This window comes from Epinephelus fuscoguttatus, linkage group LG17, assembly GCF_011397635.1.
Source record: "Epinephelus fuscoguttatus linkage group LG17, E.fuscoguttatus.final_Chr_v1".
Taxonomy (NCBI): domain Eukaryota; kingdom Metazoa; phylum Chordata; class Actinopteri; order Perciformes; family Serranidae; genus Epinephelus; species Epinephelus fuscoguttatus.
In genome coordinates, this window is record NC_064768.1 from 41,390,658 (window position 1) to 41,411,063 (window position 20,406).

Consider the following 20,406-nt stretch of genomic DNA (forward strand, 5'->3'; position numbering starts at 1 on the left):
CATATACCGAGGGAGGCTCAGGTGAAGTTTTAGAGTCCTCACATCACTTGCAGAGATCCAAGGGGAGAGGAGGTAGCAACACAACTCCACCTAATGGAGGCTGACGGCGCCCCAGATTCAAACGTCCAAAAACACATCATTGAAACCACAAAATATCTCCATACTGCTCGTCCGTAGTGATCCAAGTGTCCTGAAGCCCCGACATAAAAAGTTGTTTGGAAAAACCTCATTTGAACTCTGTTTTTAGCCTCATTGTAGCCTGTAGCTCTGACTGCCTCTCTGGGCACCGCGCTCACGTGTGTGCACTCAGGGTGATCGGTGATGCACGGTCTCTGAAGAGCAGCAGTCTCGTCAGTACTGATGTCCAGATTCTCAAGTGCAGGCATCGCCAATTCCCAGTCTGAGCAGCAAAGACTTTCCTCATCTGTTGGCATTGCTTTGCATTTGAAACAACTACACCACCAGGTTTCCAGTGCTCGACTCCGGTATTCTGCAGCTGGCTGAGGGTTAGGCTCATGAGCTGCGGCGGAGTTCCATCCATATACTCGGGCTCAAACAAATACGGCTCAACAAAGAAATGCTGTTCCTCCTCAGTTTCAAAGTCTTCAGACATGTTGGGCTGTCCTTTGCTAGAAGACCATAGTGCAAATTATCTTTTAGCTCTGTGGTTACTGCTGTCTCTCCCTGCGGTGCACGTGTCACGTGATGTAAACACGGGTGAGCAAAGCTCATGCTTTCGCTGGTTGCGCACAAGCGCGCACACGTGAGCGCGGTGCACAGAGAGGCAGTCAGAGCTACAGGCTACAATGAGGCTAAAAACAGAGTTCAAATGAGGTTTTTCCAAACAACTTTTTATGTCGGGGCTTCAGGACACTTGGATCACTACGGACGAGCAGTATGGAGATATTTTGTGGTTTCAATGATGTGTTTTTGGACGTTTGAATCTGGGGCGCTGTCAGCCTCCATTAGGTGGAGTTGTGTTGCTACCTCCTCTCCCCTTGGATCTCTGCAAGTGATGTGAGGACTCTAAAACTTCACCTGAGCCTCCCTCGGCATATGGAGGAGTAGATAATGGCTGCATTTACATTTTTGGGTGCACTATCCCTTTAAACACACATTAAACACAACTTGTTAGCTAGCGCTAGCTAATGTCTGTGGAGAACTGTTTTGCCTCCAGCTAAGCCCCGCCCACCAAAGAGCATCATACTGTTTACTAACAGCAGAAGGGTTTATACCAGACACTGTGAAAACAAGGTCAGGAGAATCATTAAAGATCTCAGCCACCTGGATAACTCCCTTTTCTCCCTGCTGAGGTTGGTACGAAGGTGCCGGGTTCACCAGACCCTGCCTAATCCTGGTCCTGACCCCCATCAGTTCCTCATATCTTTATTCTTATTTCACCGTCTGTACGTTTTTTAGTTCGCTCCTCCTCCTGCGCACTTTGTGCTACAGAAACTATTCACATATCAAAACATCCAGCTCTTTGAGGACATTTCTCTTACACCTGTGTTTCTGTATTTCTATGGAGAAAATCTTCCAATCCTCTTAAACACACTGCACTCTGAAATGCTCCTGCTTCCCCATCCTTTCAGCTACAGACTTCATTCAAACCCTGACCACAGAGCAACTTTTTGTGGCCATGTCAAACCCTGATTTACGGTGTCTTGGAGACCCCAAAACTATTATCTGTCTCTGAATACATGGACATAACAAACAAAACCTAATTGACTTGTGAATGGAGCTCTGTGTTGACTCCCCTCTCAACAAGCAGCCACATGGAGGGCTGCCGTGCATACAGAGTCCAGGACGGCAGCTTTAAATATTCAGAGCCAGGCAACACCTCGCCCTCCTTATCTACACTGCTTTTATCTGGATCCCTGTTGAAACGGCTTCCATCCCTTCTCACTGAAGATTAATCTCTGGATTCTGAGGAAAAATCCAAAATGCCAATTCTCATTCTGCCAAAATCACCAGGGATGTCTGAGTTCGGAGGGAAGCAGCAGCTCCAGGACGTGACTAGACATGAGGCAACGGAGGGGAAACAGTCTCAACGTGAATCCAATAAGACTCTGCACATTAGCCAGACGATAATGTGTTCACACAGATTCAGCTCTCACTGTCCACCCACACCAGACTTGTACACTGCATTCTCAAACACACACACTTTTTAATGACAGGCCAAAATCCCACTCACACAAATTCGCATTGCAGCTTATAAATGTGACTAAATAGGTTATCTTGACCTTTGACTTTCCTACGAGTCACTCCCCGTCTTTTGAATGGCTTCCAAATCCCCTGACGGTGCTGTTTGAGGGGCGCGGCGTTCCTGATCTGCTGAACTCTCAGATAGAGCACTTTGTAATATGACAGGAAAGGTAATGTAATTTTCCCTCCTTCCAATCTGATACTGAAAAGATGAAAGACATCTTCTGCAACAACGTTATGCAAATAAGAGCAAGTGAAAGAGAGGAGAGCTGCCTGAGAGACAGACGAGCAGTAGAGATAGGAAATGATGGAGACAGAGTAATAACACTGAGCAGTAGGGAAAATAAATGAGTGCTTGTCCCAGTGCACGGCAGAAAAGAAGCGCAGCGCAGGTTGTGGTTTGGTGGAGGTTAGTCAATTATGACTGGTAGCAGGAGATCTCACACCGAGGCTGCTGCTGTCAACTCTCGTACACATCACAGGGTGGCAGAAAGACAGCGAGAGAGACGACTCCAAATAAGGACGGGATGACGGGGAACGCAAAGATGAAGAGCAGAAAGACAAAGATGCTGTTAAACATGGACTGCAGGACAGAACAGGATGCAGGCAGTGGGATGGAAACCTATTCTGATGCCAATTAATCATCCTTACTGATAAACACCATGAATACACTGATCAGAGCTGCCGGCACCTGCCTCTCTCTGCAGCGGGCCGACACACAGGACGTTTTGTCACAGCTGTCAGTGACAGAGGCGACGGACAGGAAGGAGACGTAATCCAGCCCCACGAAAGACAGGGAAACTCCACAGTGTTCAAACTTTCTTTGAAGAACGAGACGGTGCTGAGCTCCAGGACCGACTTGATCATAAATAATGCAGGTGCTGTTGAAGGAACATCGTTTTATTCCAAAACATGTCTGCCTGCATTAAAACACAGATTGGTTTCCACTCTGAGCTCTTTGTCAGGAGTCAAGCAAACACTCAACAGGCTTGGTATGAGGAGTCACCCAATCTTGATTAAAAGTGTGCACAGGTGGGTGACAGCAGTGGATCACACTAGCCGTGTTTCCATCAGCCTGTTTAGATGCGCATCTAGAAGTATCGCATCGGAAAATTATGATGGAAACGCCAAAATTCGAATTAAAACCTCCAGATCTGCACAAACTAAAATACGCTTGCTTTAGCCGGGTTTTGGTTGATTAGAAAAAATGTTGATTCGCAAAACGGGGGATGGAAACAGTTATGTTCGAATTAAGTCTGACGTAGCGCACCTCTCTCCATGGTGATATCCACACTCCGGGTCGGGAAGGTGGTAATGCATTTACAAGCTGGTTGCCAACCGCCAGAAAACGTACAAGAAGAAGAATGCAAGACTTGTTTTGTTTCCGGTTTTGTGGAAAACTCGCGCAAGTTCATAGTTTTCACCAAAGTCCGTACATTTAATGGAAACACACAGGATTCGTATTTCTTTTAATGCACATTTCCCAATGATTCAAATCACTTTTGGATGGAAACGTAGCTAATGAGAGGCCATTTTGAAAGTGACACGCCTCAACAAGTGCTAAAACAAAAAAATTATAAAATGCCTGTACTAAAATGAAAAATTGCTGTTTGTGTAAAAAGAAAGAAAAATTACAAGAACAAACATCAAGTAAAAAATTAAAAAATACTAAATTGCTAACTGTACGTAAACAATTTGAAGTAATATTTTTTTTTTTATAAAATCCTCCTGTCCACCCTTCTCCAACCTGATGAAGACCTTTTAGGTGGAAACCTGTTGAACAGGAGGACGTTGGTGTTGTTGAGGTTTCAAAACATCAAAAAGAGTGGGCTGCAGTGAGAACCGGGCCATCAAATAACAGCATCCGCAGTGAGAGGACACGGAATTGTGTGCGCTTTTATGCACGCGGGTCAAGGCGATCATGGATATTTGATGTGGGAAAGATGTAGCCAGATGTATTACCTGTTTTAAAGCGACACTGAGATACGTGGCTCGTCCGTACGTCCGTAGCACGAGTCATGTGCGCCACTTCACTGACCTGTGCGTTAAAGCGCAAACAATTCTATGTCCTCTCACCACGGATGCTGTGATTTGATGGCCCGGTGCTCACTGTAGCCCACAGGCGAACGACCCCCTTAACAACCGCACCGTTTTAATAGAACGGAAAATGTAGGCTACTGACCTGTTGCCAAACCCGGTCTCACACCATTTCTTGTCATATTCACAGTTAGTCAACAATTAGTATCACCCCCCTCCCCCTAAGAAAAAACATTTTTCGTGTACTAATTTTTCATAACCGTTTATGATCTCAAACATGTGAACACGGAAACACGGACTCACCCCTACCACATATCCAACGACAGGCTTCATCACCTCTCTGTGTCTGCAGCTGTCTACGATTAAAATCCAGTTTGGGTTGTTTAGAGCTACAGCCGACCTCTGCGGCCGAGGAGGGCTCACCTTTGGTGGGGTGTATTTCCTGGAGCTTCACGTTGTTGTGTTGTCAGTCGTAGCAGCTGAGGTGTTTCAGAGTGGAGGTTTGAGGACGTGTTTTTCGCAGTGGAAAGAGTTTTAGTCCGACTACCTGCAGCAGCAGAGTTCCTGTCATCTTTCCTCCTGACAGAATCACAGTAACGGGAACATTTGCAACCAGCGCTCTGCTTCATGACGTGTGTGCGCAGTACGACGATTACTAAAATGAGTCCGCTGATGTGATGCTGTATTTAAAGTCAGCAGTGATGTGATAACAAAAGTAATGCTGTAAAAAGTTGTTTGGTTTTGGAGTAACTGTGATAAATTACTGAGATTCCAGTAGTAATTAGTTACACTACTGGTTATTGGAAGAAGTAATATTATTACTGTAACATGTTGCTGCCCGACACTGAGTGTGATGCATGTTGAAAAAATTCTTTCAAAGACTCACTGAAACGGCACACGTACGCCTCCATGTTGAGTCCACCCAGGTGTCATCACTTCCTGTGTGCAGTCGTGTGCTGTCACTTTAAACTAACATGGAACATCAGCAGACACGCTGTGTTGAGGGAGCTGCTCCTGTAGAGGCAGCACTCCCGGCCGCTGACTGCTGGCCTGAGGCAGGACTACACACTTTAAAGCCATCACAGTCTCCACAGGTCCCTGAGCCAGAGCAGACTGGGTCTCAGCAGAGCCAGCGCTGTCCCTGCACACAGAACAAGGCCGAGCGATAAGCACCCTCTGGGCCAACACACCGCTCTGTGTGTGTGTCGCCGGCCACAACCTTGATCCTCTCCGGGAGAATGCAGCAGCGGGAAGAAATGGCTCGTGGTGTGCTCTCTGAAGAGAGAAGCTCTGCTTAAGAGGGCTTGATAGGTTTAGATGGTGTTTACACTCGTGACTCTCTGGGGGGGTGTGTTGGGATGTGGAGCAGTGGGTGTAGAAAATGCTGCGGGGCTCTGCAGGGACAGAGTGGAAGGTGTGGGCCAGAGGGGAGATAAGAGACTCATTCCATCATTGTGAATCATATTAGTCCAGCGTCTGTGGTCGCCACACACCGTGACTGCAACAAGGCAAAAACAACCCATTTACAGTTCACTCCAAACACTGAGAAGCACCACGTTGGACAATTACTATGTAAACAAACCAGTGACGGCCGAGCACGAGCGCAGGACTGTCACTTCATTACAATTAAATGTTAGATAATACATTAGTGATGGATACGGCAGAGTCAGGTCTGTGCAGCCGTCAGAGGTACAGTATAAAAGACGAATAGAGCAAGTTAGAGAAGTGCTGTTAATTTACCACAGCTGCAGACAGAAGAGAGGCCGGATTCATTTCTAATATCATGTTTCATTAAGAACATCTTCATATTAATTGTTTGTACATGTGAATCTTTGAGGCCATGCGGTCTCTGTACGACCAAAATGAGAGCTGTGTCCCTCGTCACCGATCCTGTTTGTGATTTGCATGGACAGGATCTCAAGGTGCAGCTGGGGCAGGAAGGGGTCCGGTTTGGTGACCTCAGTCAGCACCTCCAAATCTGGGGTCATAGCTCTCTGCCAAGAAACTGGTGGATTGTTCCCTCTGGGTTGGGAGAGAGTTACTGCCTCAAGTGAGAAAGCTCAAGTCTTGTTCACAGTGAGGGCAGAATGGAGCGTGAGATGGATCAGCAGTTTGGTGCCGCTGCTGCGGTGATGCAGGCGCCGCACCAGACCATCATGGTTCACAGGGAGCTGAGCCAGAAGGCAAAGCTTTGATCTCCTGGTCCATCTGCGTCCCAACCCTCACCTATGGTCATGAGCTCTGGGTAGTGACTGAAAGAATGAGGTCACAGATACAAGCGTCTGAAATGAGTTTCCTCTGTAGGGTGTCTGGGCTCAGCCTTAGAGATAGGGGGAGGAGTCAGACATCTGGAGGGAGCTCGGAGTAGAGCCGCTGCTCCTTCATGTTGAGGTGGTTCAACATCTGATCAGGATCCTCCTGGGCGCCTCCTGCTTGAGGTGTTCCAGGCACGTCCTGAGGAGCAGGATGTCTGAGGTGCTTTGCTCAACCTGCTGCCCCCGCGACCCCGTCCCAGATAAGAGGATGAAAACAGATGGATGATGGAAAGATGACAAGAACACTGCTGCTGCAGGCAGTCGGACTGAAACTTTTTCCTCTGTGAAAACCTTCGGTCTGGAACACCTCAGTTAGCACAACCAACAGGAAATACACCCCACCAAAGGTGAGTCCTCCTCAGCTGCGGAGGTCGGCTGCAGCTCTGCACTGGCTAAACAACCAAAACTGGATTTTACTGGTGGAGAGCTGCAGACACAGAGAGGTGATGGAGCTTGTGGTTGGATATGTGGTGGATGAAATGTTGCTCCACGAGTGACTCTCCGTCTTTTGGGCAGAGCGTTGGGAAGACACCGCTCACAGGTAACAGAAGACCTCCAGGTAAACAGAAGCTATCAAACCTTAGCTACACTTAGCAGTGATCATCCGGACATCCACACAGAGACACATCTGAGTTTTGGGGAGATATGCAATTACAAATTTTATGGGGTGCAACAGAAAAGTAATGTGAGGAGTTACTGTTGGCAGGTGACAAGTGATGTAATGTCATTACTAATGAAAAGAGTAACAAGTTGTATTTTTCATTTTTAGAATAAGGAGCCCAACACTGATCACAGACAAACAAACAGTCATCTTTTACATCACAGCATATCACACAGCTGCACCCTCACTCTTCTGACCGTGTGAAGAAGCAACATAAAATATTTCATGGCAGAAAAAAGCAGCCGTTTATTTCAGCGGCACAAAGTTAATGTGACATTTAAAACAAATGGGAAATGATGATATTCAGCAGTATCACAGGCTGCAGCGTGCCACTGGAATAATTACAGACTTTTTCAGCAGCTGATTATAATCAATGATCTAAGTGATGCATTTTGAAGCCAATTAATGAGCAGTTAATTCAATTTACATTTAAATAAAGCAATTACAAAAACTACGACGCTCCTATCACTCTGACGCTTTGATGACTTTTCCAGGGAGTGAGTTAATAAGAAATGAAACCCTCTCCTCTCCAACCTGTGATGGCGATGAAGCAGAGCTGAGCTGGTGTACTGGGAGAGGAAGCAGGACGACCATGTGTTTGGCCTGTTGGAGCGCTCCAGTCCTGGCTGCGTGTCAACACCAGCATCCTGTACATGAAGGGCCGTTTACAGGAAGTCTGGTGTCTCTGATCTGAGCTAAGCATGCTCTCCACCTTCTGTGGAGTCTGATCAGGAGCCGCACATCTCCACAATATATTTACTCACACAAATGCATTTGCAAACACTCTCTTTCACGAGAGAGCCTCTAAATGTGTAAAGGGACCCTCGCACACATCCACACACACATATGCATTTGGCAGCTGAGTAGAAAGGGTGTCATTGGGCTAATTGGAAAGCAGCCTGGTTCCACAGCCCTTGGCACTTATTTACTGAACTACAGCAGCGATGCAGAATTTTTTTTTCTCTGTAATTATGTCACTAAACTTTACTGCATCTCCTTTCAGCCATCTGTCAACTTCAGCAGCACACCGAGCTCGACGGAGGCGCTGATAAGGTGTTTGACTTTAATGTGAGTATTTACTGACCTACAACTTGATCACAAGCTGAAATGAAACATCATACGCAGCCTGTCTGCAGACAGTGACACGTCATATACAACTACATGTGCATTAAACGCATATCTGATGGATCTCCTGCATGACGGAACTAAAGTGAGAGGCTTTTAAACATCTGATCTAAGTGTGTGCAAGTGTCGAGGTTGATGACGGTTGCTTAGCAGCGATCAAAACAGTGGAAGCAACTGGAAAATAATTTGTGAAATCTATTTAGCCGTTGTATTGATCACTGAAAGCAAAGTTTGAGCCGCAGCCTGTGATACATTCACTGTAAATCTTTTGATGCCTGTCACAGTGAGTGCAATTAAACATTTGCAAGTAAAGAGGAAAATAAAAGTAATTCAACACCCATATTTTTCTACTGGTTTGCTGCAGTCTGTCTTCACCTCTGGTGTGTTTTATAAAGCCACAGTGAGCCTGTTTGTCTACGAGCAAACTATTATCAACAAGCTGAAATGAAAGTGTACTGTAACGGTTCAGCTAAATTAAAGGAGCTATATGTAAGAAATCTAAAGCAAATAGTCGTAAAATCCTCCTAATATGTCACAGAGACTAAGGAATAATGTTCATATAACATACTGATCTCACCGACAACAATAGTACAGCCAGAATATTCACATTTAAAAAACATTTTTACGGTCTGCAAATCATGTTTATGTTTTGAATTTGTGTTTTGGCCTGTTGCGCCACCCACCGCCGTCTACCAGTCACGCAGTCAGTAGAGTCTCAGCATCAGTTACAGTTACGACTGAGCTACAGCAGCACGGCAAGCAGCATTAGCAGTGTCCCGGTACATAGCATTAGCAGCCGGCTCCTCCTCAGCTGTATCCCGGCAGCAGCGTTAGCAGCAGAGAAGCCGGACTTGCTCGAACGGTCCTCTGGAAAACCGAAGATCAAGGACGCGGCAACACAGCCCTGCCACAGCAGCCGCCCATGAGCAAACAAATCACGACTCGCAGCAGTATTTTGAATTTGAGTGCAGTAACCGTTTTGGCCACATTCTTACATACAGCACCTTTAAATTTTAAAAGTTGACATTTGTTTTTAAGGAGATGTTACTGGAGTTGTACAGTGACTTTGTTTCTGCCCTTTATATGTTGTCACATGTGGTCGGAGCTAAAACTTGAGGCAAAGTTGGTGCAGTATAAAAGGTCATAACATTTTTAAAAGCACTGGAGACATATTTCCATGTAGAGCAACATCACAACATTAGTAGGGGTGTAAATCACCAGCTTCATCACGATACGATATTATATCGATTTGTTTGGATGACGATACGATGTTTGCTGATATCACAAAGTCTGTCATGATACAATTTTGATTCGATTCCATTCAGGAGCCTGTGATCTATGTGACGCGATATCATATGCCCATCTAACACAATCATTTACATCAACTCACAAAAACAACTAGAATATGATTAGACCATTTTATTTCTGAGCTCTGTTTGTTGTTTGAGTGGAGGCGCGCTTGCCCAGAAATGGTGACACAGACGTGCTATGTGAATTTCAAAATAAATGTGTATCTTTAAGATGACGATATGGATCGATGTTTTCATTTTGCATCAGTATAATTGGATCGTTAATCAATGAATCGATGTATTGATGTGGATCGATGTTTCGTTACACCCCTAAGCGTTAGCAGGACATATTTTTACTTTACTAACTGAAGCAGAGTCCTGCACCTGGTCAGGTACCTGCTGGTACCGCCCTCCATCAGGTAGTTAGTTTGTGTCATTGTGTGACTTTCAGAACCAACCAAACTGTGCCGGTTCTGCTGTCTGCCTGTCCGAGTTGGGAGCATCAGAATGATAACAAACAGTTCTCAATGAAGGCTCAGTCACAAAGGATGCTGTGGGGGATCGCAGGTTCCTTTTATTTTGAAAGTCAGTGACACCAGTGTAACCTTTGACCCCGTGGTCACATTGGTCACCGACGTGGAGGACTCCAGCCATGACACTGTGCAGCCCGAGGATGAGGTGGCAGCCTACATGGAGTTGGGATCCTTTGGAGGTTTGATGGTGGTGGAAGGAGCATGCTAACATGTTTCCTAACCTGGCAGTGATTGAATGTTTTCACCATCCAGTCAAAGAGACGTCCAATTCAAGAACGGAGAACCAGCTTCATGTGAGGGACTGGAGCCTGGGGGGGTTTGATCATGGGGGAGGGTCACAGGTAACTAGTTGGTTCTGGTACGGAGCTTTATGGTACGGGCAGGTGCAGATTTTTGTCCCAGTGTTACTTCTCATGCTGATCAGCTGATCTCTGAGTTTTTCTCCAAATGTTCTGAATCCCTGCTGAAGTAAAAACTAGTGCGTCTGCTTTTGTCCAAGTTCAGGGTCAGAACCTTGGTGACATATGCATTTCTGAAGGCCAGACAATAAACTCACCACTAGAGCCCACTGTAAATCAGCACTTCTCTGCTGCTGTGGGACCGTACGTCAGGAAGAATGACCATTACCACTGCCAGGAGGGCCGTAGCTGTTGTGGCAGGGCAGCAAATCTTAACAAAGCTGACCACTGCCGTGAGCAGAAACACACGATGTGATAAAAACTGATCCCGGCGCTTTATGCTCCAAAGCTGATGGAGGAGGGGAGCTTAATGCCGGCGTGGGAGAAGGACAGAGGTCAGAGCCAAGGCCAAAGTTTATCTGCTGAAATGCCTGCAGGCATCTGAGGCTTAGAGCCAAAGAGAAATGAGAAAACACCACAGACCTCTCTCCGTCTGTGGGAGATGGCTCTGAGATAAAGGTCTGGTTTTAGTCTAATCTGCCACACCAGGAATAGTCCCATCACGCACACTTCAACCTGTCAACAGAATCCAATCAGTGTTACTCTGTTCTTCATCACCACCGGTAGATTTCATTTCTTCCTCAGACCTTCACTTGGAGGCTCTGAGAAGACTGGAAATGATGTCTCCAAAATTCTTAGCACAGCACAGGCAGATCCATTCACATAAAAATGAAGCATTTGCATTCTGAATTAAAAAGAGCTGCTCAGATAGGTGGCTTTCTATGAACAGTAAAAATAGATCCAGCATGAATAGAATTTTGTTTTTCCACTCTGCGATGAGCCGTGACACCATTTCAATATAGGAGTGAGGGAGGAGGACAGAAACAGGGAGAGATGGGGACACTGTGTGTGTGTGTGTGTGTGTGTGTGATTAAGTAAAAGAGAGAATCAATAGAGGACAGATGAGAGAAGAGAAGCACAATAAAGGAAAGTACCGACCAGTGTAACAACAACCATCAGGACCATCATCATCCTCCCTGTGACCTCGTCACATGTCCACGTTTGGTCATGGACTTTCCACGTCCACATATGGCGTCCAAGGTACCCTGGGTGTGTTGGTTGTTGACGTTCTGGGACGCCGTGTCAACTTCAGCCTGTTACATGCATTGTCTGTTTTCAAAATACACTTCTGTTTTCACAGGAAATGTACAGTTTGATGCAGTCTCTTTCAAAATAAAAGCACAACACCATGAATTGATGTTTGTCTTCCTTCAACAACACGCGAGTAGTTGGGTTTAGGAAAAAAAGAACAGGGTTTGGCTTTAGAATCTTACAGGAAGTGAACACCGCTCTCTCAGGTGAAAGTCGATGTTTGTTGGACCCATCCACCCCTCCCACCCGCCCCAATCGGACTTTTTTGTCCCGCCGTAACTTTTGTCCTTGTCCCTCTACGTTTCCCCCTAACGCCACATGGCACTGTTAAACTATAACGGCAACCAGCCATGTATCATGCTGACATTACAGGGCGCCTTTTTTCATTGGTTTATGACGTCACTGCCCAAGTGCCGGATCTGACGACTTCGGAGTGAGACCAGGCTTGGTTGGTTGAGTTTCCAGATGTAAACATCAGAGAGAACATCAAGGAAAAGGAGGAGAAGATGGGCACCAATTAACATCCCAACCACCCAGACAAGCAAGACCATATTTTAGAGGCCGGGGGGAAATGATGTCAGACCACACAAGATTATGTAGCAAAAGCAGAGGATATAAAACCAAACTTCCTGTCAGAGGATATCCCCTCGATTGGGCGGAACAATCACATAACTCAGCCCCGGAGAAATCTTGCCTTGACTTGTTCAGCAAGAGCCAGAAAAAAGAGAAACAATTTTCAGCTCCATGATTAACCACCTGCTCTCCTCAGGGTCGCCGTGTCAGGTCAGTGTGTGTGTGAAACAGTGGCACATATTAAAATCAGACCCTGAGCGATCCCAAATTTATAATGACTCAGCGTTGTTTGTACACAAACAGGGTGAAATTTAGGAGATCATTTAGTTCATGCTAATTTTTCCCACGAGAAAACTCACAACAGTCAGTTTCAACAACAGCTGGGAGGAACTGATGTAGGAAGCTAGCTCAGCGCCACAACACTGTTTAGCACCGCCTCACAGGAAACACGTTCCATCACATAAATTAGTCTTCCTTGTTCTGCAAAGACTTTATTAAGATCTATTGTGTCCTCAGGTTTACGTACTGTTTAAACGATAAGGTATCCTGGTGAGACCGCCCTGATGACGTGAGCTCAGCATCGTGTTTAACTCTCTGGATCAGTCTGGACTCGCCCACCATGCCGCCCTCCATCACGTAGTTAGTTTGTGTCACTGTGTGACTTTTGGAACCGACCTCACCGTGCCAGTTCTAACCTGCCTGTCCAAACTGGGAGCGTAAGAACAATAACAAACAGTTTTCAATGAAGGTTCAGTCACAAAGGGTGCTCAGTGACGTCCTCCCCACCGCTCACCCTGCGCCTGCACCAAGTCAGGAACCCGACTGGTAACCCGAAAAAAGATGAGCAGCATGTAATTTGTACCGAAAACCGGTATTTATTTTTGTTATGATATGAATTTTTCATATACCGCAATACCGGTGAATAGCCCAAACAACGTCCAGAACGTGCGCGGCGGGAAAGTGTTTCAGCGGGGACCCATTTCACCGCTGCACACCACAGGCACACTTGAGCGGGTGAGAGTGAGAGCATAGAAAAGTTTCGAGGCGAGAATGGCTGCCGGAGAGAGTCCTGAAAGCAAAGCTACTGTACACGATGACCCAGAAGAACTCGTAAAAAGAGCAGTGTTTCCCCTGAATGCAGCTAGCAGCGGCGCACCGCCGTTTACAATTCTCCTCTGCCCTCTGTATCGCGCACGGCAGAGTTTCGCCCCGATGCACACACACACACACACACACACACACACACACACACACACACACACACACACAGGTGAGCACACTAGAGCACGGCTTGGACTGCATTTTCCTGGCCAAAGACGACCTGTCCCGAGTACGAGACAGTTACGGCCGGGCTCCACCGGGCACGTCAGCGGCGCGACACGTCTGCAGCGCGAGTCCCGTAGCAGCTCGCCTCCCTGTTAATCAGCGGCTCCACCAGCAACGGGAGCGGTGCGACAACCCCCGTCTGTCGCGCGACAACTCTCAATTCGACGCGGCTCTTCTATTTTTGTCGCGCTACGCTCCCCTACGCGACCCTCCAGCAGATAAAAACTACATGAAATAGTGTGCTAAACGAGCACAGTGTGTTTTTAAATGAATAAACCATCATCAGAGGTGATATGTGATGATTTTTTTTCATGTATTTACCCATGTTTATCCGTGACATTGTGTAAATGTCCGTGGCGGACATTTGAAAGAGTAGATGACAAACACTACAGTAAACCTGTAGATAACTCAAATATATGTCATAACTTAGGTGGAAAATGCTTTAACATTTCATGCAGCCTCTCGGCTCAGTAAACGGTAAACAACCCCGCTGGCTTCTCTACGTGTCGCTTCCGTACGCAGTCAGTGGAGCCCAAATGAATGGAGTGGAGCATGTGTTGTGTTCAGGCGTTGTCAGGTAAATAACAAATTCCGGCACTTGAATGGGCCATAGCACAACACAGCAGCATGTCAAGTTGGCCGAACCTGAGCAAAATACCGTGAAATACCATGAAACCGATATGATTTTTTCTTAAAACCATGATATGAAAATTTTGTCATACCGCCCAGGCCTAGCAGCATGTACTTTATAGAGTCCTGCACCGGGTTGGATACTCGGTCAGCAGCCAGTTTAATGTCTGCCCAGTTAGCTCGAGCTAACACAGCAGCAGCAGCTAATACCCAACACTGAGCTGTTAATGGTCCCAACAAACCACCACTCAACTCGGTCATTAAACTCGTCAATAACCGTCACCCAGCTCAGAAGTATCACAGTCCAATCAGATTCAGCTGTCTGAACGGCGTTCAGCCGGACGTTCATTGTGACGGTGGCAACATTTTGTGCCAACACTAGAGATCAAACAAAAGCCAGAGTCTGTTTTCTGCACCAGGTCAGGTAATCCATGAAAAGCTGTGCAACGGGTAAAAATATGTATATTTATAAATTCACAGGTAAAAATGAACCACATGCAGGCGGGCAGCAGCTGAGAACTAAAATATATCTTTTATTTTTCCAGAATAAAACTAAGTAAAAATGAAAATGAAAATTCCTTTCGCAGTTGCTTTTATTTTGAAAGTCTGACACCAGCTGGTCACTGGTCACAGCCGATCAAGCTGAAAATCAGTCAAGTCCGATCACCAGACTGTTATTGGTCAATCTCGTGTGACTGAACGTCACTTGTCCCTCTAAGATGTTGGAGTGTCGCCCACATGGGAGCACATAGCTAGTTAGCACGCCAGAGTCCCATTTGTTACCAGAATTAACCAGAAAAATCGCTCTGCCAGCTCAGAGCAGCCACGGACCACGACCCACAGAGTCGAGAAAGAGCCATCGATCTGCCGATCCTTCAGTGCATCTCTTCGTGTGACACAGTTCATGTCCGTCAGTTAACAACATCATGAAACATACTGATATGTGGAAATGTTCTTATAGCCTCATTAATGGAGGCAGTTCGTCATATTTTCTGTGAGCAGAATAAACTCTTTAACAATGAATAAAATCAGCTGTACTCAGTTATCTAGAATTCAGTCAGTTAAAGTCTAGAAATGTTCACCTGACTGTATTGTCTGTGCGTCCTGATCTCCCCGACTTCTTCTCACTCAGCTCAGTGCAGATACTGATCACCGCTGCGTCGGACACATCAGTCAGTCTGCCTCCAAATCCAAATTGAATCTCCCGCAGCCAGATATAATATCTGTTCTCCTCGTGCTCAGTTTCACCATTACAGAGACACTCAAGGACCATTTGCTGTTATCACTGGCCTCTTTTATTAAAACGCTGCACCAGAGCTCTTCTCTTATTGTTGACTGACAGTTATATTGTGATGGTAACAGGTGGAAAAGTTGGTTTGTGGTACGCTCCTGAATACTGCACAGCAGCATGTTTCCTCTGCAGCCCTGCAGTTATCTGAACGGCTGTCTGATCAAGGTGCTGCTCTGAGCTTGATTATACTGACAGCTTTTATTAGGGCCCGGGCAGCAGGGGCAGCGCAGAGGCCTCGCCGGGATACAAGGAAATATTATTAGTTCACAAAATGGTCGCATTTTGACGGGATAAAGGTTTTAGCATGCTCCTTCCACCACCATCAAACCTCCTGCCACCTCATCCTCGGGCTGCAAAGTGTCATGGCTGGAGTCCTCCACGTTGGTGACCAATGTGACCACGGGGTCAAAGGTCACACTGGCGTCACTGACTTTCAAAATAAAAGCAACTGCAGCTTGATAACAGTGATTTAGATGTTAGAATATTACACATATACTGCACAGCTTTTTACACACAGCCACGTGTACAGGCATCCTGTCCGAGGCCCGTTCATCACGGCTTGCAGAGTTTATCATGTTTGTTCTGTCTTCACAAATCATAAACCAGCAGGAATGACTGACTTTCATGTTGGCTTCATTATTCCGCCCCAGACGTTGCCCTTTAGGCAGCTGCAGCACTCATCAAAGAGGAAGCGAATGCAGATATAGCAACGCAAAACGTCAAGCGGACAAAGCTTGATCCGACTCTAGCCTCCTGAGACCCTGCGTCCTTGTATGAGGACATCACATTTTGGTTTTCCTGCACCTTCACTCTGCTTAACTCAGACCTGTTGTCCTCGTTTGTGGACACTTTTTTGTGCCATCTAGTGGCAGTAAGAGCACAATACACAAATCCATGTAAAAACAAGATGGCAGCCATCTCTGCCAAGTCAGTCTGCAGCTGATCCTGATACAAAAGTGGACAAAACCTGATCACATTCTATGGTTGAAACTTGTTAATAAAGTTTGTAGTTTAGCAACAGTAACAAAATACGACACTGTTAATCAGAAAGTACTTGTCTGAAGACACTGGGATTTTATTATCGTCGACGATGATTCGTTTTTTAAACTCGTCAGGTCGTACTGATCCCAAATAGCTCGGAGAAATTAAAAATGCATTCCAGACAAAAGCTCTGCTCTCAGGAGGACAGAGTGAGTTGGACTGTTTCCTGTTGGACAGGAAGGTGTCAGCAGCTAAAGTATGGACCTTTTCGTTATTCTAAATGTAGCCTCCCTACAACACTACTGTCTCTCAGTGTGCGTGCATGCAGTGTAGGGAAGAGGAGCCAAGTTTGAATGTTGTAGGGGTGACCTCCGGCTCACAGCGTGCAAACTTTGCTGCAGTCATCTATCTCCCTCCTTCTCTATCTGCCCCTCTCCCTGTCACTCTCCAGCTGCGCTGTCATAAAGGCAATATAAGCCCTAAAAAATGTCTTTACAAAAAAAGTCTTTACTGTTGTCATGACCTGCGAAAAATACATCACCACAGATATCTTCTGACACTCCAGACAAAGCCACAGAAACACTACATCCAGGCTGTGACGTTACTGCACTTCACTCTGTACCACAGTGAACAGCTTCACTGACAGAAAGAGCCCATACAATAGACAGCCGGGCCGAGGCCTCCTGTACGAGGCTCAAATCCGTCCACAGACTCCATCTATCACCCGGCACAGAGATAATCTGCTCTTTAGTGAAGGCACTTTGCTGAGATGGTGGATGACTTTTATAATGATGTCTGACTTCTACTGGGAGACCTTTCTGGAGTCCTTCCCACCATCACACGCTGACAGTGTCAGGTTTGATCCCAGCAAGAGACACGTGTCCTTGGGCGAGACATAGACACCTCCTGCCCATTCTTTCAGACGTCTCTGTCTGTGACTGCAGCCCAATGTCTCCACAGGAAGTGGACATGAGACGCAAATACGTGCAAACTAAAAATGTCCAACCAGTTCTATACACAGTATGGACGTTTTTATTGGACTTTATTATTTGTAACCGACACAAGATGATCGACAAATGTGTAGCATGACTCACAAACACGTCTTTCTATATATGTGTGTGTGTGTTGTGTGAAGTCACATCCACAAAGACACAGCGTGATTTGCAGATACACATAACCTACTCTGTAAACTTTAATTTCACATAAACATGTGACAGGTTTTACAAATGTAAAGAGTTTAACCACAGCAGATACACGTGGAATATTTCCTCATCAGCGGTGACACAGATGGAAGTCTGCACCTGGTTTATCGTCCACAGAACGAGGCTGCACGCCCACATTTTCTCCACAGTAAAAGTTGTGGATGGTCCCAACAGAAGCGTTCCTTAGCGTCCCCATGTTTGGTCCCCCCTCTGTTGGGGTACCTAGCACACAGATCTGGTACTAAAAGGTGGAGCTGTGAACACTGCAGTCTGATTGGTCAGTAGAGGACGCTCACTCTGGTTTTATGTAACCTCTGTTCATACATCAGTAAACTACAACTATAAAATGAAAGAGAAAAAAATCACTTCATTCACTGGGCCGACTGCCGGCAACTTTTAAGGTGGAACGTTAACTTGTAATGTTACTCAATGCATGAGTTGATGACGTGAATCCATCAGCACACCTTAAATTTCACTGTGACAACTTTGACCATCACTTTAGTTTTTATATGACACACACTTTTAGTAATGACTTTAAAAATATAGATTCATTTGGAGCGGATTATGTGAAGGTCATATATTCTAATCCTCACTTCCTGTGGGCTACAGCAACACTAAACCCCCGAGCTTGCCTGGGAAGGACTAAATGCACAAAGCTGCTATTTTGAAATATCCCATGGAGAGAGACTCTCACTGCAGCCTGTTCTATTTTGTTGTGAAAATGTGGGCGTGCAGCCTCGTTCTGTGGACGATAAACCAGGTGCAGACTTCCATCTGTGTCACCGCTGATGAGGAAATACAGCGAGTGCTGGACGGAGCAGTGAGTGACAACAACCCCGCCCACATTTAAGAGGACTGTCTGAACACACCGAGGGTCTAGGTACCATGTCTGAAGGCTTACTGCTGGTTCCAAAGGGACTGGACTGAAAGGGTTTGGTGGAGACGGGGCTTTAGAGTCTGAGAAGTAAAACACTCAGGACGCCACAGGTTATTCCACACTACTCAAGCTGCTCCTCTTTTTGGAACCTTCGCAGAGTCACTAATAATTTCACTTTCAGTCATGTTTGCTGTTGCCGTGGGTAACAGTAGGATGTCAATATGTCAACAAGTCAAAATATGGCGAGTATCAGGATATGAATTTGTCATAGGGTCAGGATCAGGATCCTCCTGGTCCAGCTGGTAGGAGGCCCCGGGGCAGACCCAGAACACACTGGAGGGATTATAGATCTCATCTGGTCTGGGAACACCTCGGGGTCCTCCAGGAGGAGCTGGAGGAAGGAGCTGAGGAGAGGGACGTCTGGAGGACTTTGCTCAGCCTGCTGCCCCTGAGACCTGACCCCGGATGAGCAGATGAAATAGATGCATAGATATCATGCTCTACATTATAGCGGTATTATTGGGAAGGAGATGATACGGCACGTCTGTAAAGACGGGTGATGGACTGGTTCTGGTACTGAGCTTTACGTGTAGAAACTGGACCTGTGCAGGACTCTGCTCTGGTCTCTGTCAGAACTGACTGAATGTAAACAACAACAGTCCTCTGTGTCAGAAACTTGTCAACAAACACAGAGCTGTAAACATCAGACTGGAGCTCATCATCAGGTCACTGACTGACAGTCTGCAGACTGTGGTGATGATGATGATGATGATGATGAACACCAGTCTTCATCTCCATCAGTGAATCATGAGGTCACTCTGAGTCCCACTTGAGCTGCCAGGTAGTGATGTACCGCCCTGACCACATGATACCTGCTGCACGAGCTGCAGACCTCCAGCCTGAGAAACGGACCACACTGCATCATCATCATCATCATCATCATCACCGTGAAGAGAGCAACACCGTCTACACCTACTGTACCGCTCAGCATCACACACACATCCACACACCGTGCGTCGGAGTTCCTGCGCGCGGGTGACGAGTGCGCACGTGCAAGCGCAGAATTATGCCCACGAGCGTTCATGCTCCAGGGGCTCCCTCTGCATCCGGTGTGTGATGAGAACATGAATTAACGGCGTTATGTGAGTGTGAGAACATGGCAGCCGGAGAGCAGCTGAGAGCAGCCCGCTGTCATGTCACTGTGGAAACTACAGCACCCAAAGTTCAACACGTCCCTCAGTAATCACACACACACACACTGTATCACACACACACTGTATCACACACACACTGTATCACACACATACTCACACGGACTGAGCGGCAGCTGTGTTAGCAGGTTCCCAGCGACGGGCTCTGCTGGCCGGGCAGAGGAGGACGGAGCGGCGGTGTCTGCAGCGGAGGGAGGACAAGTGTTTCCTGGAGACAGTTAGTCCAGAGATCAGCTGAGCTGAGCTCATCACGCGCGTCTCATTAAATCCTGTCAGCTCAGTGCTGCGCGTGGAGCGGCTTCCAAAAGATGCGCGGCACACACACACTTTAAACACACACACGCACACACACTCACAGACACGGCAACGGCGTTTCACGGTGTGAGCGCCCTCCCTCTTCCACCAGTGACGTCATTGAGAGATGCAGCCTGAGATGCTGCATTCACGTCCTATGGGAAAAAAACTGCAGGTAGGACTTCACATTCATATCATAATAATAATACTATTAATAATAAGCTTTACTCATTTGTTCAACTGTGTTTATTTACAGTTACAAAGTGATGTTTAGTCAAACTGAACACATGTAACACAAATAACACG

The 20,406-nt window shown here is 46.4% G+C and overlaps 1 protein-coding gene across 1 annotated transcript in view; it reads right to left on the reverse strand.

Moving 5' to 3' along the window:
• Positions 1-20,179, reverse strand: part of gabbr1b (gamma-aminobutyric acid (GABA) B receptor, 1b) — a 154,847-nt gene extending 134,668 nt beyond the window's left edge. The window contains exon 1 of the mRNA XM_049602196.1: positions 19,907-20,179. The gene's annotated coding sequence lies outside the window, so the exon portion shown is untranslated. The remainder of the gene's footprint in view (positions 1-19,906) is intronic.
• Positions 20,180-20,406: the final 227 nt, after the last annotated feature.